Here is a 24,254-nt window from a genome sequence, read left to right on the forward strand (position 1 = left end):
TTAACAACAACAGCAGCAGGAATCCCTTCTTGTGACTAACTAATGAGGTCACATGCTCTGGAAAGAAAAGTGGACGCACTGGGGATTATTATTCTGTTCCTTGGCCTTCTTCAGGGTTAGCAGAATTTGTTTTCATTGTTTAGCGACTCACTGCTAAGTTAAATGGTGGACCTGACAAGTGAGCCCAAAGGGAGAGAATGCAAAACCATCCCCTGCCTGCTTCCTCTCCCGCATTGGTTTCCACGCCCTAAGTCCATCTCGATCCCTCCAAGGCCGAGCCAGAAGGGTTTTCCTAGCACCCTGGCACCGCTTTCTTGTGACTCTTTGTGACCCTTCTTCTCAAAGTGTGTTTCACACATCTTCCCCTCCTCACTAACCACCAGGCTTTTTACCTCTATAGGCTCATTCAGGCACACTTTCCCACTCAACTCCTTTCTCATATGGACTTTGTCTCCCACAGTGCCACGCTAACAGTTTATTCATTTTCGTGATGAGAAGAGTTACGCGTTCTCCTCTGTTGTCTGCTTGGACAAAGTGCCTGATTCCATTTTTTTTTGTTTAATTTGTGATTAGGTTTTCTTGTTGGATTTGTAGAATTCTTCATATCTTCTGGGTACCAATTCTCTGCCAGATAATGTGTTTTGAAAAGATTTTCACTTCATAACATATGGCTTGACTTTTCATGTTTATAAGACTTACTGTTTTTTTTTTTTAAAGATTTATTCTCATTTAAATTTTTTATATTTGGTTTATTTTTATGGGCATGCATGTTTTGATTGCATGTGTGTCCACACCATGGTATGCCTGGTGCTCACAGAGGTCATGAGAGAGCATCAGATCCTCTGGAACTGGAGTTTGATGGTTATGAGTTGCCCTGTGGGTGCTGGGAATTGAACCTGGGTCCACTTAAAGAACAACAAATGCTCTGCCAAGACACCTCTCCCAGCCCCCTTTTAATTTTTAATAAATATTTTATTAAGTCTTTGAGTATTTTAGACAATGTATTTTCATTATATTCATTGCACTTCCCATCCCCTGACTTCATGTCTATTTATTTATTTATTTATTTATTTATTTATTTATTTAATAACCCATGATTCCAATTTGGGCTGCCCAGTACTTTTGATGGTAGGGCTTTTTACTGGAGCATGGTCAACTTACCAGGAGTCACAGCTGTAGCATAAATCCTAATTGGTCTTAATAAAATCCCGGAGCCAGATATCAGGGTAAATGCTGAAAAATCAGAGAAGCAGAGCAACCAGCTACTGGTTCTTACCTCTACAAAATCCTCAGCCAAAAAAGCCTCAGCTCCTGTCTCCACCCTGCCTCCCCACCACCCCTCTGGCCTTATATTCCTCTCTCTGCCCAGCCATATATCACATCCTGTCTCCACCTCCCTGGTGCTGCTGGATTAAAGGTGAATGCCACCACTGCCTGGCTCTTTTTCCTCTTTTAGACTGGATCAATCTTTTGCAGCCCAGGGTGGCCTTGAACTCACAGAGATTCATCTGCCTCTGCCTCTGCCTCCTGAATGCTGGGATTAAAGGTGTGTGCCCCCACCAATAGGCCTCTATGGCTAACTAGTGACAGGCTTTGCCTTCTAGTCTTCAGGCAAGCTTTATTTATTAGATCATACACAAAATACCACCACACACAGCCTTAATGAAAACTAGCTCTCCCTCCCCCAGAAGCCATCAACTGCCAGTAGGTCCTCAGCTAGGGGTGGGTCTCATGAGCCCTCCTACTCTGTGCTAGAATGTTGATTGGCTTGGTCTTGTACAGGTCTTGTGTAGGCAACCATGGCTGCTTGAGCTCTTGAGTACAGTGGTCCCATCATGTTCAGAAGACACTGTTATGTTCCAGTTTCCCCTGACTTCTGGTTCTTGCAATGCCCCCCTTTCCTAGGATGGAGATTGAACTTAAACCTTGGGGAGTGGTGCCTTTAAAAAAAATTCTTTTCACCATGTCAGCCAAATTGTCAAACTGACCTTTTAAATTATTACAAAACATTGGCTTTTATGATGATATTTCATATCTGTCATTGTATCTTGTTCATATTTACCTACTACCATCCCACATGTCCTCCTTATCTTTTTATGTTGAATAAACTTTCACTATATATAGGTAGTAGAATGTTATTTTAAGGTATGTTACTTTTGTTTATGTTGTATTAGTTTAATTCTGTGAAGCTGTGTTACTGTGCCTGTGTAAAATACCTGATGGTCTAATGAAGAACTAAATGGCCAATAGCAAGGCAGGAGAAAGGATAGGTGAGGCTGACAGACAGAGAGAATATATAGAAGGAGAAACCTGGGAAGAAAAGAGGAGATAGAGGAGTGAGAAGATCTAGGAATAAGAGAGAAGGAGGAAGACTCCAGGGGCCAGCCACCCAGCTACACAGCCAGCCATGGAGTAAGAAACCAAGAAAGGTATATAGAAAGGGAAAAGCCCAGAGGCAAAAGGTAGTCAGGATAAAGTTAAGGAGAGCTGGCTAGAAACAAGCCAAGCTAAGGCTGGGCATTCATAAGTAAGACTAACCCTCCATGTGTGATTTATTTGGGAGCTGGGTGATGGGCTCCCAAAAAAGAGTAAAAAATAAAAAACTACACACACACACACACACACACACATCATTTCCTTTATCCATTCATCTATCATTGGGCCTCTAGGCTGGTTCCATGTCATAGCTGCTGTGAATAGAATAGCCATCAGCATGGATGTACAGGGACACGTGATGTGCATGAATTCTGTAAGGTGTACACCCAGGCAAGGTGTGGCTAGGCATATGTGAGCTCTATTTTCAGTTTTATGGAAAAAATTCCACACTGATTTCCATAGTAGCTATGCCTGTTTGCACTCCCCCCATCTAAGTGTACCCCATGTCCTCTTCAGATTTTATTCTTCTTTTGTCTTTTGGATTGATAGCTACTCCATCTGGGGTGAGATAGAATATTAATGTGAAAATGGTATTTTTCTTTTTTCTTTCTTTCTTCTTTCTTTTTTTTTTCAGGAGCTGAGGACCGAACCCAGGGCCTTGCCCTTGCTAGGCAAGCACTCTACCACTGAACTAAATCCCCAACCCCCAGTATTTTTCTTTTGATGAACAAAAGTTGCACTCATGTGGAGGCTGGAAGTCCATCTCAGGTGTCATTCCTCAGGAGACATCCTGAGGAGCGTGTATTTGAGGCAGGGTTTCTCACTGGGTCCTGGAGTTCGCTGATCCAGGCTGGCTGGGGCCAGTGGGCCTTGGAGATCCAACTGTCTCCACATCTCTAACACTGGATTACAAGCACAAACCACCACCTCGGCTCTTGATGCTCTTAGGTGCTGGGGATTCAACTCAGGTCTTCATCCTCGCCCTGCAAGCACTTTACTAACTGGATTGTGTCTTCAGTTTTAAGAAAAATCTTTATTTCTTTAATTTTGATGATATCTAATCTGATGATATCTTTAATCTTTAATTCTGATGATATCTAATCATCAATTTATTATTTTACAAATTATTCTTTGGTGTGTGTGTGATATATATGAATCATTACCTAACCCACACTGTCTTATATTTTGTCTCTGCTCTAAATGTCCATTTCATCTCCGTTTCTGATTTTTCGTTGCTCGTGTACAGACGCCATACCGCTTGTTTCATTTCCATCTTTCCCCAAGAGCACAGTGCCTGGCTGTTCCACCTTCAGCGGTGGGAAAACAAGGCAGGGAGTCGAGCAGTATCAGCACAATCATTCCAGGAAGCCATTCTCCAGATTCTTCACTTAGCATTTCTGGACAACTAGTCCAGCCTTGATGAGTTAAAGGCTTTCACGGGGGTGCTTTCAAAAGTCATGTATCATTGATATTATTTGACAGTTTCGTATGTGTAAACAGTCCGTCCTCATCATACCCACCCCAGCTCTCTCTGCCCACTCCAGGCACCTCCAACTTGACCCCCACCCCTACTCCAGTGTCTCTCCGCCTCTCCTTAGTTCCCCTGCTCTCTCTTTGGTAACCCACGTGGTCCAGTTAATGCTGCCTGCTGGAATATTGATGTTGGTTGTGGGAATTCCATCCACCAATGACCTTGGGGTATCTGGCCCGATAGAGGCGTGGTTTTCTCTGGGTAAGTGACTGCTTAAAACTGAGAAGGGGGAGAGCACTTGGTCTCTCTTGAGGTGGTTGGAGACCGGATGGCTGGTACCATTCATCCCTGGGCAGAATGGAGGATGATGACAGCTGTTTACTTTGTTCTGAATCTGTGAGTGTATTTCTCCCCATTTTATATCTTAATAAATCCATTGATACCTGTTAACAGACTCCCGTGACTCGCTTAACAGATGCTGTTGGCTTGATCCTGTGCAGGTGACCACAGCTGTATTCATGAGTGCAGTGGTCATGTCACATCCAGTAGACAGCCTCTCATAGCTGTCCTCCCCAGCCTCCAGCTCTTACATTCTTTTCACCCCCTCTTCCATTGTTTACTGTTCCAGTTGGCAGTATAAACCTGGGAAAGTGGGGTCTAAACATGGGGTGGACCAAAGTCTCATGCAGTAGCCAACTCTGTTCAGAGCATCACATAATTTATCCTCTGAGGGTTAAGAAGAATTACATGAGTAAGGTGTTCAATCTCATGGACAAGCCACGTGACCAAAACATGCTTTCCCATAGAGGCATATAAATAAACAATGGCCAGTTGCAGTGAATACTCTGAAGTAAACTCACTCCTTTCTGCTACGCCTTATCTTGTGTTTCTGAAGTTTTCTCACAAGCATTCAGAAATCTCACAAGACTCCGTTCTTAGACTGTGCTTCAACATTACATGCTGATCCCTGCACTTTGGGGAAGGGACTGATATATATTGGCTAACCTGTTGGTCTTCCCATGGAAAACACAAGACTCCTGGGTCAAAGAAAGGGATAACTCATGGCTTATAGTGAAAGCAGTGGCTAGAGTGTCCTGTGCCTCGGACACCATCTCCCTTGGGGAGGAACTGAGGGCTGCATTGTGAAAGTCATGCTGGGCACAGAATGACTCAGGAAGCACGCTTGTCTTTTCCTCTTCCCTTTCTTCTCCCTATCCCTCCCTTCCTCCTCTCTCTCCCCTTCCTTTCCTCCTGACGCTACCCTCAAATCATGCAAACTCCTCCCTTCTGGGACAGGATGCATTTTCCCATCATGCCTCACCCCTTTCCATCATCTGAGCACACCATCATCCTGTCCAATGATGTTCATCCCAGATGCCACAGGACATGCAAGAAGCTCCCTCAATCGACAGCCAAGTCTTCAAGGGCTTTGGTCTTTGACTTCCCAATCCCCAGAAATACAAGAAAAGAACTTTCTCCTCCTCTTCCTTTTCCCCCTCCTCCTTTTCCTTTTTTTTTTGTTTTTGTTTTTTTTTTTGTTTTGTTTTGTTTTTTGTTTTTGTAGATATTGTTGCTGTTTCACATGCCCTGGCCATTTGTAATCTATAGACCCAGGTAAGCCTTTTGTACGACTCCATGCTGCTTCTGACAGCTCTTTCTAGCAGCTCCTGGGTGCTTTCTAGTACACTGCAATGGCTGGGGTTTGTCATCTACCCCCGGCAGCACAAGCCAGATGTTTGGTGATGGGTTGGTCTGCTTTCATCTGAGGAACAAGCACAGTGCAGTGTCATCAGAATGTCTGTGGAATCTACAGTGGTCACTGCAAGTCTAAGACCCGGCTTTACCAGAGTGGGCGGGGCAGCACATGCAGGGGGGGACTCTGGATCCTTGCTAGTCACTAACTGGCTGGCTTCAGCTGATCATACACTTTCTGAGGCTTGCTTTTCCCACTAGTAAAAAATGGAAGATTAACACCTGCCTGGCAGGGGTCCCTGCGAGGAAACATCGTTTATCACAGTATTTGTCACTTTGCAATCAGTGTGACATCCACACCAGCCCTTGGGCGTCCTCTCTGCCTCTGCACTCCCAGACCTGGATATAGCCCATAGGGAGGGAATGTTCACATGTCTGGGGCCCAGTGAAAACCGGAGTGGATGGCAGCAAGAGACACCATGCTGGGAGGTGGAGACACAAGGCAGCTGAGGCCTCAGCACCAGGAAGAACACAGAGCTCTAAGAACTGGGGCGGGATGGTGAGGTGTTAGTTAACTAAGTCGCTAACAGCTCCACTGATGCCCAAGAAACAAAAGTGTCTTTAGATCTGGTGTTTCAAAAGAAGGCAGAAGTAGGTATCTTTGTTCAAATTCAGTTTTTAAAGTATTAGCTCATGCATGCGCGCGCACGCACACCAATCAGAACGTCTATGAACTCCATCTAGCCCAGGGGAATACCCTGTTTAGGCACAGTTACTCCACTTCCACCCACTTCTTATTCTACAATTCCCAATGCCCCTGTCATTTCCAGTGACATCTCCTGGTCGACTGGGATGAACTATGTGAGAGCAGGTTGGTGTCTCACTCAGGAAATAGCTACATGCTGAGCTCTCCTTTGGGTTATATCCTTTGAGATCTTGGGGTGGGGGGGGTGAGTTCCAGAAGACTTATCGAGTCCTCTTTTCTGTGTCGAAGGGATACAACAGCTGGACGCCTTGGGGGGTGGGGGGTGGGGGGTGTTGAAAATAAACAGGTTCAGGAGCTCCAAGGAGGTAAACGGGCATTGTAGGTAGAGAAGCTGCCCAACATAAATACAGCTGCTGAGGCGGAAAACTCTATTTACATTGGCTCCTTTGAGGTCTACACTGGAGGCTGGGGGAAACCTTCTCATCTCGAGACTTGCTATGTCCTGACGGTGGAGACCCAGTCAAGCAAGGTCCCCAGTGTAGACGCAGCCCCCAGCGTGAGCACATTCAGTTGGTCACTCTGGGAGGACTCACGGGTAACTAGGTGTCTCAAGTGATGCGGGGCATTTTGACATAATAAGAACGATGAGCCCGTGTTTTCTGGTTTGGACTATAACTCATACTGAGCTTTTAGCAATGAACGCCTGTTTGCCACATAAACACAGTGGGAAGATACTAGCTTGGGAGGCAGAAGGCCTGAGCGTTCATCTCTATTTTACAGTAAGCTGTGATACTCTAATTTTCTAGTGCAACTCTAAGGACAGGAGAGAATACCAAGCCTAGGGAGGTGGTGAGGAGCAGAGATCTTCATCTTCATCCTGGCTTGATGATTCTATCCAAGGTGGCCTTGGATAGCAAGAATACCATCTCCAAAGCCCATCTTACCTCTGGGGGGCATGGCCAGTCAATCTTCACACCCCTAGAGTGCAAGCTTGAAGGAGAGATGAAACCTGTGAAAAATAGCATTGTGGCCTGGCAGTGGTGGCATGTGTCTTTAATCCCAGCACTCGGGAGGCAGAGGCAGGCGGATCTCTGTGAGTTCGAGGCCAGCCTGGTCTACAGAAAGAGTTCCAAGACAGGCTCCAAAGCTACAGAGAGAAACCCTGTCTTGAAGAACCGGGGGGGGGGGGGGGGGAGAGGATAGCATTGTAAGGGGCCGCAGGAGCAAAGACATGGGAATCACATGAGCCTAGCTTTGAATTCTGACTTGAACACTTCTGTGTGCTTGTGGACAGGTAATTTCAGGTCTCCAAGTTTGACCATGTGAGTGTATGGGCAACACAGATTGGACTTGTGGAATTTTTTTGGTTTTTTTGTGGGTTTTTTTTTTGAGGGGGTGGTTTCTGTTTGTTTTTTCCTTTTTATTTATTTATTTATTTATTTATTTATTTATTTATTTATTTATTTATTTAGTGTGTTGGGATGGAGAGGCCACAAGGGTAGGCGGACAGATCTGGGAGGATTGAGAAGTGAGTGTGATCAGGGTATAGTATGTGAAATTCCCAAACAATCAATAAAAATATTATGTTGAGTGGGGGAGATATTAACAGAAATTTCATTTAAACTTAGAAATCACTTCAGAAAAAAAAAATGAAAAAAAGAAGAAACAATTCCTACTTGCCTACAGTGATTAAACTGAATGATGTAAAGAAAATATTAAAACAGAGAAGGTACCAAGCTGTCTTCCACACAGTACTCAGGATGGGCACTGACTGAGTACTCCTCCATACAGTACTCAGAATGAGTACCAAGCACTCCTCTACACAGTACTCATCAATGATACTAGTCTAAAGTCTCCATTTCAAATGTTTATAGTTCAGGTTGGCTGGATCCCAAATCAAACATTGATCTAAACTAAAATTATGTTTTCCCTTTACAAAGAAAAAAAGTCATCACACCGATAACAAAATTCAGTTCAAGTTGAACACAAACCTCTGTTGTTCATCTGAAGTTCACAGAACAGCATCAGACAGCCAAGCATCCTGGCCCAGGGTCAGCCGCCTACTGCACAGAGATAAAAAAGTATGGGAAACTCCTTCCACCACAGGCGATAACTTTTCCTTTTTCAGAGGGGAGTCTGAGGAAGCAAAGCCCCAAAACCTCACACAGACGCTGTAGATCATGTTTTCAGGGCAACACTCCAGACTCCAGCAAACCTCGAGCACAGAAGTACACCCTCTGTCTAAATTACTTCCCAGATCTTGCCAGCATCAGAGTACACTGAAAATAAACTGCATCCAGATGGTGGGACATGGGTTGACAACCCATCAAGAGGGGGTTAGAGCCATTCATTGATTTGCTCGTTCAAAAGACGGGGCCAGTGTGCACAAAACACTGAAGTAGACCCTGCCACTCTGGCCAAAGACAAGGCAAAGTCCTCGTGACACAGTAGTGACCTAAAATACAAAGATTCCCCCAATAGAACTGCCAGGGCTTTGTAATGTGCAACCCTAGTTGCACATTATTAATGCATACAAAAAATAGATGTTTCTACTCTCTGCACAGATAACAAGTGGCTAAGAATCCATCCTTCTCAAAAAAGAGCATCAGTTATTTACACACACAAGCCCTGGGGTGTCATTTCTAGTTGTGGCAAGGTGCAAGTCCATCAAACCATGGATATGGCTTCCAAGGCTGGAGCGTATGAAGCAATGGATTACTATAAAGACATGAAAAGGACATAATGGCACCCATTGGCAGGGTGAAAACGGCTTACATGTGAAATAACAGAAATACCACAGACGGTACATTTAAAAAATGTTCAACTTTGAGGACTGAAAAATATACATTTGTCTTATTAAGACCAGGGAGATAATTTGAAGCTATTGTAGGGTAATGGAATATTTTATGTATTGTCTCAATATTCTACAACATGTTTACTTGTATAAGCAAAATAAGATGCTGGTACATCCTGGGTACCAGGATGGGTAATTTCTTTGTATGTTCCTGTGTATTCTCGGTATATGTGAACTTCTATGTGGAGGTGTATGTGTCTACATGAACACATGGAGGCCAGGAAAGGACACTGGGTATCCTCCTTAAGGTCAGTAAGAGCCAAGGATCCTTCTGCCTCCACCCCACACACGTGGCACTGGGGCTATAGGAACACACAGGGCCAGAGTCAGCTTTTTATGTGAGACCCAGGGGTCTGAACTCCGGTCCCCAGGCTTGCACAGAAAGAGCTCCTGCCCACCAAGCCGTCTCTCCAGCACTAAGACTTCTTCCTCGCTGGGCGGCGGCGCATGCCTTTAATCCCAGCACTCAGGAGGCAGAGCCAGGCGGATCTCTGTGAGTTCCAGACCAGCTTGGTCTACAGAGTGAGATCCAGGACAGGCACCAAAACTACACAAAGAAACCCTGTCTGGGGGGGAAAAAAAAAGATTTCTTCCTTTATAAATGTCTCACTCAATAATGGTCAGTTTTGTATAACCATGACAAGATCCCTCAGCGAGTCCACTTAAAACCAGGGAATAACCATTTTGGCTCACAGCCTTGACTTGTTGCCGTTTGAACTTGGGGCAGGGCAGGATGGTGAAGTGGGAAGAATACAAGAAGGGAGACCTATTCAACCCTCAGAGTCTGGGAAGCCAGAGAGCAAGAAGGGAGCACCCACCTAACTCCCTCCTAATGGCCCCACTTTCAACGGCAATGCCTTCCAACCTCCAGGTCCGTAACACAGGAGACCCACGGGGAGCCTTCGCCCATTATTTTGCTGAATGACTTGGTGTTGCGGGAAACACAGAATTTATTCAGGGACACGGTAATTCTCTTTTTAATTCTGTTTCCAGCCTGCTTCCTTCCTGTATTCCCACTGGCATAGCTGAAGCTCAGTCTCTTGTCTCTCCTCATCCCTGTGAAACTTATCTCGGTCTCCACTTTTCAAACTGTCCAGTGGCTGAGTCATTCAGTGTGAAGACCTCTTTCCCTGAGCATCCTGCCCTGGTTTGAGCGACTCCCTGACGTACCAGGTGTGTGTGCCCGCACAGCAACTGCAGGTCGTCGTAGCAACTGACATTAGGAGTGTATAAATGAAGGAATAACAGCTCCCTTCCTCTGCTTCACTTCCCCTCTCTTTGACAGGATTCCTGAGCCCTCTTACCGGGAGCCAGAGGTAGAAAAGTGCACTAGATGAGCCTGAAGCTTCTGCAAAAAGTGGGTGTGCACCGTGCAAAAAAAAAATAAAAAATAAAATAAAATAAAATAACCCCATTAACAAAAGAGGTAGGAGGAATTACTAGATCCATTGCTGGGTGTGAGGCTCATGCTTGTAATTTCATCACTCAGGAGGCAGAGGAACAAGGGTTACCGTGGGTTCGAGGCTTAGTCTTTTACATGGGTGCTAGGAATACATTGCGGGTCCCCTTATTCACACAGCCAGCCCTTTATCCACGGAGCCATCTCCTTGCCATGCTAAGGGCTTCTTAAACTAGGAAGGAAAAAAAGAAGAAGAAGCATAAAATTACCAATCAATAAATTTGAACTGTTGGATGTTGACACTGGGTATGATAGAATATTTCCAGAATATTTGACATTTCATATAAGAAAGAAAAGAAGAGTTAGACATAAAGAACAGTGCTGGAGGTATCGCAGTATTTGATTTCAAATTATACACTACCAAGCCATGGCAACAGAAAGAGAGCGCAATTGCAGCACAGAAACAAGAAAGACATGGAGCAATGAGAGAGAAGGGAGGATGCGGAAATCGGCCCAGGCAGGCCAGCTGTAGCATGTCTCTGGGGCTGGCTTATTTATGTGCAGAGCAGAGACAAAGCACTAAATTGCTATTTTGGAGTCGTGAGCATCAGATAAGATGATAGCCGCCAATCTGCTAGTACAGTTGGTGGGGGCTTCACATGCATTCTTCGTGTGTGTGTGTGTGTGTGTGTGTGTGTGTGTGTGTGTGTCTGTGTGTGTCTGTGTGTGTCTGTGTGTGTGTCTGTGTGTATAATGCATGTGTTTTACTTGCATGTATTTAATACATATGTAATGGATGTATGTGCTTCACGTGCATGCCTGGTGCCCACATAAGACATTGGATCCCCTGAAACTAGAATTATGGATGGTCGTGAGCTGTCATGTGGGCGCTGGGAATCAAACTCATGTCTTCTGTGAGAGCAGCCAGTGCTCTTAGGCACTATTTTAGTTAGGATTTCTATTGCTGTGAGGAGACACCATGACCATGGCAACTCTTATAAAGGAAAAAAATTAACTGTGGCTGGCTTACAAGTTCAGAGGTTTAGTCCATTATCATCACAATGGGAAGCATAGTGGCATGCAGGCAGACATGGTGCTGGAGGAGGAGCTGAGAGTTCTACATCTGGATCTACAGGAAGAAGGTGGAGAGGAAGGCACTGTACCTGACTTGAGTATTTGAAACCTCAAAGCCCTCCCCCAATGACACATTTCCTCCAACAAGGCCATATCTACTCCTACAAGGCCACACTCCTAATAGTGCCTTCCCTATGAGCCTATGGGGGCCATTTTCATTCCAGCCCATTCCTTCCTATGTATTCTCGGGCAGCATGTGGTAGCTGTCATTCCCAGCAGCTGTCAGAGACCTGGAATCTCTCACCAGGAGCTTGTAATATCTATCTACCCGGAAAGAAAGAACATTCTTTCCAGCCTTCCTTTCAAGTTCACTAGTCATTGGTCAAGCATCTGACTGCACCAAGTTACGAGCAATATTATAGTTCACTGTAAAAGAAAAAGAAATTTGCATGTGCAAAACACGGTCACCTTCATCACCCAGGGACTCTGCACCTGTGCATTTTGTCAACTATTGGCTGTGAATATTTGGGGAGAAAAACTGTGTTCTAAACATGCTCAGACCTTGCCATGTGTTGACTCTATAAATAAAACAGTAAACACAAAACACAGTGGTGCATGTCTGAAATCCCAGCACTTAGGAGGCTGAGGCAGAAGGATTTCCATGAGTCTAAGGCCTGCCTAGCTCTACAATAAAATACCAAGTTCACCAGACCTACATAACATGACATTGTCACAACCAAGCAACAACAACAACTTCACAGTATAGTGCCTATTTGCACAGCACATACATAAGGTTTTTATATCTCTATGTTCCTTAACATAAACAGGACTGAAAGTTTTCTGGGGGTGTGCATTGGCTATATGTAAATACTATGTGACATTATATATATGACTAAAACTTCTGTGAAGATAGATAGATAGGTAGATAGATAGAAGATAGATAAATAGAAGATAGATAGATAGAAGATAGATAGATAGATAGATAGATAGAAGATAGATAGATAGATAGATAGATAGATAGATAGATAGATAGATAAATAGACTGACAGGCAGACAGATAGCTGGACAGAGAGATGATAGATAGCTAGATAGACAGACAGACAGACAGATAGATAGATGGGTGAGTGGGTGGATGGATGGATGGATGGATGGGTGGATGGATGGGTGGATGGGTGGGTGGGTGGGTGGGTGGATGGATGATGGATGGGTGGATGGATGGATGGATGGGTGGTATTCCAGGACAAAACTTTCTGCCCACTCTTAGAGACCACTATAGTATGAGACCTGAACTGTTAAAAAAAAAAATCAAAAGTAAAGAATCATGTGTGTGTTACTGCTTTCTCTGCCCCTATATTCAGGCTAAGTCAGCCAGGAAGCAAGTGTCTTCTTTGGAAGCACACTTCAGTTAGCATATACAAGGAGAATGACACACTTAAAAACCACCTGCTTGAGCCCTAAATGGGATATGTGTGTGTGTGTGTGTGTGTGTGTGTGTGTGTGTGTGTGTATGTGTGTGTGTATATGTATATATATATACTGATTTCCAGACAGTATTTCCTATCAAGTCTCATTAAAGGTTCATTCATTTTCCTAAAAATATTTCCTATCAGAGGAATCCAGAAACACGAGAACAACAGAAAATGACCTTTGAAGGTAAAGAAGAACTAAAATGATTTGCCCAGGCCTCTTTATTTTGCAGAGAAGGAAGCCACAGCTCAGGGAGGGTGAGTGGTTTTCCCGGTAGCACACAGCATCCTGGTTGCAGAGGGTGCAAGTTCCGACTGTTGGCTTAGTCCCATGTGTTTCCAGCTGATTGTGTCCTTCCCTTCCACTGAACTAGGTGCCAACCCCAAATGTCCACACCCTGACCTCCACTGACCTCACTAGGTATTGATCACAGAGTTACTTCCTATTTCCTTTACATAAATCTGCCTAGTGTACTTATCCAATCATCTATCTATCTATCATCTATCTATCTATCTATCTATCTATCTATCTATCTATCTATCTATCTATCTATCTATCTAATTTCTGTATTTCTCAACTTTACTATTTGTAGTTTTGTTACTGCAAATACTGCAAATCATATCTGCCTTCTCATCTTTATAGACTGATCTCCGACCAGAGACTGTCTCATTCACTAGTATTTAGGGGAAGGAAATATGATATATTAACCGTATCCTTGGTCTCACAAATTCATCCAAAGTACAGTCGTCTCCATCTGTGTTTCCTCTTTCACTTATGTAATCAGATGTGGAAAATATTTAGTATCCTATCAAATCCTCAGTTAAAATTGGCGTCCATGATAAATGGCACAGGGGTGTTTAATTTGCCTTCCCACTGAAACCTTTATCTTTGCCCAGCGGCTGGACTGTAGTTTAATAAAAGAAAGGCCTTTTGAATAACTCTTGTGCAATATGAGGTCCAAAGCAAGTCTATGAATAATTTATCAGACCAGGATCTTGTTTCTGTTTATGAATTATATTATGGAGGCCTCCAGAGCTAGACCTGAGCCATAGTCACAGAGTCTCAAGAAGTTCCAGCTTGGATACTGAGCGATATGTTGCTGCAACTCTTCAAATACAGAGCCAAGTTCTGGGAGGGGGGGCGGGGGTTGTCAACTTCTTGTGTTGTATCCAAAGGTTTTCAATTATCAACAAAAGATAGCATACCGACCCAATGACTCCTCGTGGATTCCAGTGAGGGATTCCAGGAAACCATAGCCGTGTGGGCGTATGTGGTCTGAAGTAACAGGAATCAGTGAAAATTTCAAGTGTAAATACACAACTGAGATCATTTACACATTACAGACAAACACATCCCATTGAACTGACTGTATGATCCACAGGAAAACAGGGACTGTTTCTAGGCCACCTCCCAGCCCGGATCTCAGTCTTCGTAAACTAGCCGAGCTCCATCTTGTCTCCGATTTTGCAACAGGCGTTTCCAACAGCCTGTTTGCTGCATGTGTCAAGAAAGTTGAAACCCCAGTGCCTCTTGCGTAAGTCAGTCAGATGTAAAATACCACTGAGGATGCCCTGCTCACCCCTCCGCTATGGTGTGAAAGCAACCCTGTCTTGCTGAGCCTGAGTCTGACCCCTTCATTCCTAGATAACTCCTGCTCATTCTTTAAAAAGGTCATTTATTTTTAGAGTGAGTCTGCAATCTGAAAACACCAGCAAAGTGAGGAGAGAAAGATTCATGCATCCCCAGCAGAACACAGGCAGGCTGTCTTATGGAAAATCGCCTCTGGGTATAGGGCTGAAAGGAGATTCCTAAAGGCAACTTCTGGCCGTCCAGATCCTGTGGCCACACACACACCACCAGCTTCATATGTCCAACCTGCTAGAAACGATGGAGGCCATCTATGGAGTGGCATCTTGTCTTCCCTAAGTGTGACTGACATCATATGTCACTGAATTTTAATTGGCCCTTCACCATTTATAGCATTAACTGTACATTCTTGTTTTTTAAAGATTTATTTTATTCTCTCTCTCTTTCTCTGTGTGTGTGTGAGAGAGAGAAAGAATGAGAGAGAGAGAAAGAGAGAGAGAGAGAGAGAGAGAGAGAGAGAGAGAGAGAGAGAGAGAGAGAATGTGTGTATTTTGCTACATTTGTGTGGTTTAAGCATGGAGTTCCCTCAATCTGGAGTTGCAGGCATTTATGAGCCAGCAGATGTGGGTACTGGGACCAAACTCAGGTCTTCTGCAAAAGCAGTATGTGCCTTTAAACTCCAGCCCCTCAACTGCTGGCTCTCAGTGATAAAACTGTTCCTCTTCTGCTGCAGTGTGGGTCCTAAGTGGTTCCCAATGGTCTGTGTGATAAAAGCTTGGTGCCACCATAGGAAGTAATTGAGAGGGCCAATCAGTTACGGCTGTGACCTCTGGAAATGTGAGCCAAAGCCTTGAGTACATATGTACACGTAACATTATATAGACCGAGCGATCACACACACACACACACACACACACACACACACACACACACACACACACATCTAATAACAATGAAAAGAGAGGTCATGAATTTGAGATCAAGGAAGGGCATATAGGTTTGGAGGGAGGAAAGGGAAGAGAGAAATGCCATAATTTTATTATAATCTCAAAAACAAATAAAACCCCAACCCTTCTCTCTTTAAGCTGATTGATCTCAGTGGTTGGTAAGGTAGTGGAAACCTGTCCAACATATCTGCCCACATGAGATATCATATATGGGGCTGGAGAGATGGCTTAGCGGTTAAGAGCACTGGCTGCTCTTCCAGAGGTGCTGAGTTCAATTCCCAGCAACCACATGGTGGCTCACAACCATCTGTAATGAGATCTGATGCCCTCTTCTGGCCTGCAGGCAAACACGCAGCCAGAACACTGCATACATAATAAATAAATAAATAAATAAATAAATAAATAAATAAATAAATAAATATTAAATGTCAGTTTGTCTGGGCCTTGGTACCCAGTTGTATGTTCATCCTTCTGGAGTTTCTCACCATGAGTAGCATTGAATCGATGAACTTTGAGTACAGTCCATGCTCTCCATATGACATAACGTGTCTCATCCAGTCACCTCAAAGACTTTGCCCATGTTCCCATTTAGGGGGTGTTCTGCCTGCTGATCGCTTTGTCTTCAGCCTTGATTGGCAGCCTCATCTCCCCTGCAACCTCAGCATGAGGGCCTTCCCTGCTGTGTGCACTTGCCAGCCTCCATAGTCTTATGAGTCAATTCCTTTTGTTTGTTTGTTTGTTTTGTTTTGTTTTTTGAGACAGGGTTTCTCTGTGTAGCTTTGTGCCTTTCCTGGATCTCGCTCTGTAGATCAGGCTGGCCTCGAACTCACAGAGATTCGCCTGCCTCTGCCTCCTGAGTGCTGGGATTAAAGGCGTGCGCCACCACCGCCCGGCAATGAGTCAATTCCTTACACACACACACACACACACACACACACACACACACACACAGAGAGAGAGAGAGAGAGAGAGATCACATACCCTAATGGCCCAGTTTCTTAGGACAGCCATGGCTATAGACCCAAGCTTTCCTTCTTTATGGTCCTTGTTCATGTGACATTACAATGGGATTGTAACAGGACTGTTTTCTTGAGATAGGGTCTCACTCTGAAACCTAGGCTGGCCTAGAACCCATGATCCTCCTGCCTCTACCTTCCTGGTACTGTGACCGCAGATGTGTACAACCATTTCTCTCCCCTTTCCTGTCCTTTCCCTGTGCCCCTGTCCATTTCTCTCTCCCTCCCTCCCTCTATCTTTTCCTTCCCCCTCTCATTTTCTCTCTCTTTTTATCTCCTTCTTCTCTCTCTCTCTCTCTCTCTCTCTCTCTCTCTCTCTCTCTCTCCATCTATCTTTCTCCCAAGGAGCAAATCCAGGGTCTTGTACATGCTAGACAAATGTTCTATCGTTGAGCTACATCCCCGGATCTTAGAATAGAATTTGTTGAACACTTACTAAGTGCCAAATCCCGGGTGATGGTGTTCCCACCCCACACACATACAAACAGAAATATATTTAAAGAAAAAACAAACTAGGAACAGCAGACTTCATAAAACATTTCATGAAGTTCTGTACCAGTATCAATGACCAAGGATGTCATTTGTCATATGACAGACATCCAAACTAGAGCAAGTGTTTTGTTTTTAAAAGGAATCTTAGACTCACCCCAAAGTGTAGATACGTTTTCCTCATTATTTTTTTTTAAATTATATACTTACTTATTTATCTTGTGTGCTCATGGGAAGATGCACATGCCACTCTGCCTGTGGGGGTCAGGGGACAACTTGCAGGTGTGTCAATTCTCTTTGCCTGCCGTACTGGTCCAGGGGGACTGAACTCGGGTCTTCAGATGTGGAATCAGGTGCTCTTTTTTTTTTTTTTAAATAGTGGATAAGAATTTATTTAATACATCAAAAATATGTTAGTTTGATATTAATATCTGTAATACTAATATGTTACTCAAGAGGTTTTTTTATTAATTAATTTATTTATTTTACATCCTAACTGAAGCTTTCCCTCCCTCCTCTCCTTCCACTCCCCCCACACACACTTTTCTCTGCCCCCCTGCTGTGGGATGTCCTGTATGTTGTGAATATATATTGCTATGATTGATTGATCAATAAGACACTGATTGGCCAGTAGCCAGGCAGGAAGTATAGGATAAACAGAGAGGAGAGGCTGGGAGATGGAAGTCTGGAGGAGATGCCAGCCTGCCATCCAGGGAGCTTCATGTAAAGGCAGCAGGTAAAGCCACGGAACACGTGGCAACATATAGATTAACAGAAATGGGCTGAGTATAAGAGTAAGAGCTAGGGCTGGAGAGATGGCTCAGTGGTTAAGAGCACCGACTGCTCTTCCAGAGGTCCTGAGTTCAATTCCCAGCAACCACATGGTGGCTCACAACCATCTGTAACAAGATCTGGCACCCTCTTCTGTATACATAATAAATAAATAAATCTTAAAAAAAAGAGTAAGAGCTAGACAATGATAGGCCTGAGCTAATGGCTGAGCAGTTTAAATAATATAAGTGCCTGTGTGTTTATTTTATAAGTGGGCTGCGGCACTGCCGGGACTTGGTGGGACCTGGAGAGAAAAACTCCAGCTACACCCCCCCCATCCACCCCTCCTCCACATTTGCTCAGAAAGGGACAGGCCTCCCCTGGGTATCAACAAAGCATGGCATATTAAGCTGCCATAAGACTGTAGTCAGAAGATTTCCTGTGTCCCAGCCTGCCAGTGGTCGGGACAAATCTCTCCCACTCACATCCTCCAAGTAAACACACCGAGTCTTATATTAATTATAACTGCATGGCCATGGCTCAAGCTTTTTGCTAGCTAGCTCTTATATCTTAAATTAGCCCATATCTATCAATCTATGTATCGCCACATGTTCCTGTGTCCCATTACATGTTGCTCCTTGGGCCGCTCACTGGCATCTCTCCCCTTCTTTCTGTCTCTCTCTCTTTGAATTTCCCACCTTGCCATAGGCCAAACAGCTTTATTTATCAACCAATCAGAGCAACATATATTCGCAGCACACAGAAAGACATTCTCCCATCATAAGACTAAGCACCTCTGCCTGTATTCAGGCTGGGCAAGGCAATCCAGCATGAGGACTGGGTTCCCAAGAGCCAGCCAAAGCACCAGGGACAGCCCCTGCTACCATTGCCAGGGGTCCCACATATAGACCCAGCTACACAGCTGTCACAGATATGCAGAGGGCCTAGATCAGTCCCATGTAGGCTCCCTAGTTGTTGGTTCAGACTCTGTGAGTTTCCATGAGTCAGGCTAGCTGTTTCTGTGTGTTTTCCTCTGATGTCCCTGGCTCCTACAATCCCTCCCCCCTCTGCTCCGCAGGACTCCCCGAGTTTGGCCCAATGGGTCTCTGAGCCTACCTCCATCAGCTACTGGATGAAGGCTCTCTGCTGACAACCGGGGTAGTTACCAATCTGATCCCAGGGGATGGCCCGTTCAGGCTGTGCATACACTGCTGCAGGTGTCTTTTCCTTGCCCACTGAGCAATCTCTCTGGTCCAAGCCTTTATTTTTCAAATCTCATATGTAAAGGATCTAAAATGACACTTTTAATTAATTAATTAATTAACTAATTAATCTATCTATCTATTTATTTATCTGTGTATCTATTTATTTACTGTGTGGTGTGCATGGGTGTGCACATGCCATGGCACATAGGTAGAAGTCAGGGGCCAACTTGCAGGCGTTGGTTCTATCCTTCCACCGTGTAGTCCTGGGATTGAACTCAGGTTGCCAGCCTCGGCCACCACAAGCACCTTTACATACTGAGCCATCTAGCCAGCCCTAGACACGTCTTAAGAGAAGAATCTGAAGTGCTTGAGGGCAGTGATTCTTCCGAGGTCAAATGGGAGTTCTTCGCTCCCTGACCAGGACCTCGTCAGGACACGGTCCACCATAGCGTCACGGAATGGGCCGCTGGCAGCTGTCTCTCTTCGGGAAAATGAGAAATCAAAAGAGAGACATGGGCTTCTTGGGTGGCTAAGCCAGCCTCTCTTGGGACCAGCAGGGAGACTCTGCTTGTGTTTCTGCTTTCTCTGGACTGTGGTTCGGGAATTATGATCGTCTTCCGACTGTGGGAGTATCCCACGAGTGGAGGAGCTTGCATTCTGTGGAGGACTTAGTTGTCTTGTGAACCGTGGAACATGTGACGGCTGCTGCTTCGGGGTGAGTGCTGCTGTGGACCAGCCCAGGGAGACACGGGGAGAGAAGGCTGAGTGCTGCTGTGGACCAGCCCAGAAGGCACGGGGAAAGAGTGTCACTGGGACGGGAGTCCGCCCCCTCTGGGGAGAGCGGCTAGAGCCACCTATCGTGAAAGTTCGGGGGCTCTCAGGCTGCTGAGGTTGGCGATTGGGAGGTCTGTGGTAGTTCTGGGATTCGTTTTTACAATGCAGACAATGGAGTAATTGATTGACTCACTGTTTTCCATTATGATTACATTTCTGTGGTTTTCCTTATGAAAGTAAGAGCTAGCTGGGAAAGAGGGTACAATGTGGAGGAACGGCTTGGAGCCTTGCCCACCTGGGCTGAGGGAAACGGGAAGTGGGGTTGGAAATGAGGGACCGGGAGCTGATGGCCTCTCTCACAGAGACGTGGTGGAACCTTGGCAACAACATCCTCCAACTTCATGCAGAGGGACTCAGTTCCCCTGCTGGAGAGATGGCGGGTGTTTAAATGTTTCTGGAGCATCTAGTATGGACCAGGCACTGTGCCAGGTGTCGGAGATACTTCAGAAAGCAAGAGAGATGAGTGTCTGTCTTCTGTGAGCTAAAGGCCCAGAGGTCCAATGAAGAAACAAACCCGGAGCCAGACTCCAGAGGCCCTGGTCACTTGGGGTGACATTTAAAAAAAAAAAAAAGTTCCACCTTGTAAACTTCCGTCACTTAAGATTTTCCACGTGACTCGGAGGAGCTCCCAGAACACCTGGAAGCTTCTTTAGTTTTCACTGACACAAAGAGGAAGAAAGGAGGCTGGGGAGATGGCTCAGTGGGATGCTAGCCAAGCAAGTCCAAGGACCCGTGTTTGGATCCCCGGAAGCCACGTAAATCTGGAGGCAGCAACATGTCTGCAAACCCAACACTCTTATGGTGAGACCGGAGGCAGAGGCTAGAGAGTCACTGGAAACTTGTGGGCTAGCCTGGCCCATGCTAAGTGCATGGGCTAGCCTGGCATGTGCCGAGAGGAATAACAACGAGAGCCACTGTCTCCAATTAAAGTAGAACGCAAGGTCAGAACCCCGAGGTTGTCCACCAACATCCACATGTGTGGCCTGCACTCACGCATTTGCACACTCACACTCTTCGGCTGTAGGTTGTCTTTCTGTACTCTGAATAGGTGTTGCTCCCGCTGGTTAATAAATGAAGCCGCTTTGGCCTGTGGCAAGGCAGAATAGAGCCAGGCGGGAAATCCAAGCTGAGATACAGGGAGAAGAAGGGCAACATCGAGAGACTCCAGTGAGCCACCCAAGAAGCAAGATGTGAAAGTATCGGTAAGCCACCGGCTATGTGGTGATACATAGAGGAATAGAAATGGGTTGATTTAAGGTGCAAGAACTAGCTAGTAATAAGCCTGAGCCACAGGGCAAACAATTTGTAATTAATGTTAAGCCTCTGACTGGTTATTCGGGAACGAGTGGTAGGAGAGATTCATCCGTTTATACTCTAATATCGCACATACACACAATTATAAAAGATCATATATCCTCTCCTCATTATTTATTTACACAACCATATACATCCCAGTCTTAAAGCTCACCAAACTCACGGAATAGGAGCATTTGGCAGAGAGTCAATTTTTTTTTCTGAACAGTCACGGACAGACAACAGGCAATTCCAGGTATAGCCTTCACCATTTTGCCCAACAAAACTGGTGTACTTCTGCAAGCACCTGGTGACCCAGCTTGGGTGTCTTCTCTCTTCCCTCCCTCCCTCTGTCCCTCCCTCCCTCCCTCCCTCCCTCCCTCCCTCCCTCCCTCTGTCCCTCCCTCCCTCCCTCCCTCCCTCCCTCCCTCCCTCCCTCCCCCCTCTCTCTTTTTTCTTTCTGCCCACCTGCTATCTTTCCACCTGAGGAAAGATGTGTGATCTCTTACACCAGCCCACTTAACAGGAGACAGCAAGGCCATGTAGGTGAACCCTGGAGTCTGAATGGTTAACACACTCTCTCCCTGTAGCTGCCCCACATTATAAAATCTCTATTTTTCCAAATGAGAATTTCTCCTGTGTCAAGATTTTATTGAACACAGTGGGGATGTGAATACTGGATTATAGCCACCAGTGTATTGGGCAAACAGGAATCTGGCATCAACCCCCAATGGAGGCTGGGGCAAGAGGGGAAAAATGGAAAAAATGGAAAATGCCATGACTATGCTTGACAAGCCTAGATTAAGAGGAGGGAGAGAGGCCTAGTCCTTATCAGAGCAAATAGTGTTATCTCCTGGCTTGCACAGGAACGCCCAATATTAACCCACCTGGACCCCAGAAGTTATTTCCTCATGGCTGAGGAATCGAATTCCTCTGGCAGCTGAGTTTTAAGGACAGGAATGTGGGTCTAGGCCCCCTGCCTCGTTAAGATGGAGAATGTGGGAAATACATGTTTGGTCTTTCAATTCACTGATGTCTGATTTTGTCTTTCTCTCAGCTTGCAGGAAATTAATGCGAAATAGTTACTTGCAGACAACAAGAATATTTTAAAAGATTTGCTCCAATGTTGTTTATGTGTGTGCATCACATGAGTGCAGGGTGGTGGGTCCCTTGGAGAGAGTTACAGGAGGCTGGGAGCTGCCCAATGTCGGGTGCTGGGAACTGACTCCTTGTTCTCTGAAAGAGCAGCAAGTGTTCTTAACTGTTGAGCCAACTCTCTCGCTCCAAAGACAGCAAAAATGGGTGAGTGTACATTTAAACACTTCACAAAAGTACCTTGAGGGTCTAATTTCAGTAAATTAATATTCAATAAATAAACGTGATGCATATTCTTTTTTTTGGAACATTTTGCTTTATTGACAAATAGTAGCAATACATGTCTTCCTCCTATGCGACACAATGTTCTGAATTATATACATAGTGTACAAAGGTGAAATTGAGCGAACTGGCAAATGTGTTACCTTGTAGTCATTTTTGTGGGGAGAGCATATGACATCCAGGGGTGGGTGACTCTTCTTGGAGAAATCTGAAGAAATGTACAAGTGTCTACTCACCTCAGATAGGGCAACAGTGGCAGGCCAAAGGAAGGTTCTAGCCAGGTCTAGCTTGGGAACCAATTAGTTTATTGGATTTATTTCTAGGAGCCAGGGCGAGGGGTTGTAGGCACATAGGGGGCCCTAAAACAGCCACGTCAGGAAAAGTCTCATCCCAGCCTCCATACAACTGGCCTATATGAGCTAGGTGGTTGTGGTGCACATCTTTAATCCCAGCCCTTGGGAAGCAGAGGCAGGCAGATCTCTGAGTTTGAGGCCAGCCCACTCTACAGAGTGAGCGCCAGGACAGCCAGGACTACACAGAGAAATCCTGTCTTGAAAAAAATTTGGCCTATATGAATGTCTGTTGGGCATTTTTTTTTTTTATTAATGATTGATGTGGGAGGGCCCAAGCCCACTGAGGATGGTATGGCCCTGGGCTGGTGGTCCTGGGCTGTATAAGAAAGCAGGCTGAGCAAGCCATGGAGAACAAGCCAGTAAGCCACACTTCTCTATGGCCTCGGTTTCAGTTTCTGCCCTGGCTCTCCAGTGATGGAGGATGACCTGAGAGTTTTAAGTTGAAATGAACCCTTCCCTCCCCAAATTGCTCTTGGTCATGGTGTTTCATCACAGCAATAGAAACCTAACTAAGACACTTTGTAAGTTCTTTTCTCAGAAGCTGTTGAATCATGGTGGGTTTATGCTATCGACCTTTTTGGACCTTTTTTTTTCTTTTTCTTTTATTCTCTCTCTCTCCTTTTTTTCAGTTTTGAGTTTCCTAGCTTTTCTTCTGGGCTCTTCCCTCTTCCTTCTCTTTAGGTTGCTATTAAATGTGAACTAGCTGTCTAAATGTGTTCCACGTGGGATATACTTTCCAGTTCTGCTGCTCTCCGTAATTCAATCTGAATAGTTTCTATTCATCTGCTTTTAAAAAAATGTATTTATTGTTTGAGAATTTCATATGAGAATACAATGTATTTTGATCACGCCCACCCCACTCTCCTCTAACTCACCCCACCCTCCCACTTTCTCTCCCAACTCCATGTGCCTTTTCTAAAACCTACTGATTCCATTCAGTGTTGCCATTGTGGGCGTGGGTGCGGGGCCGTCCGCTGGAACACGAGCAGCTCATCAGGGGCCACGTCTGAAGAAAACTGATTCTCCCTCTCCCAATAGAAGCCATCAACTGTCTGTAACTCCTCAGCTAGGGATGGGGACTCATGAGTTCCTCCCCATCCATGCTTAGATTTTGACAGGCTCGATACAGTCATAGATGCCTTAAGTTCTTGTGTGCGGCTTTCTGGTCATGTCCGGAAAATACCGTTTCATGGTAGCCCTCTAGCACCCCTCGCTCTTACAATCTTTCTGTCCCCTGTTCTATGATCATCCCCAAGGCAGGGAGGGGTGTGGAATAGATTCCCATTTAGGGCTAAGCACTCTTTATGGTCTTTTATTCCCTGAAGTTGGACAATTGTGAGTCT

This window comes from Peromyscus leucopus, chromosome 16_21, assembly GCF_004664715.2.
Source record: "Peromyscus leucopus breed LL Stock chromosome 16_21, UCI_PerLeu_2.1, whole genome shotgun sequence".
In the NCBI taxonomy this organism is placed as follows: domain Eukaryota; kingdom Metazoa; phylum Chordata; class Mammalia; order Rodentia; family Cricetidae; genus Peromyscus; species Peromyscus leucopus.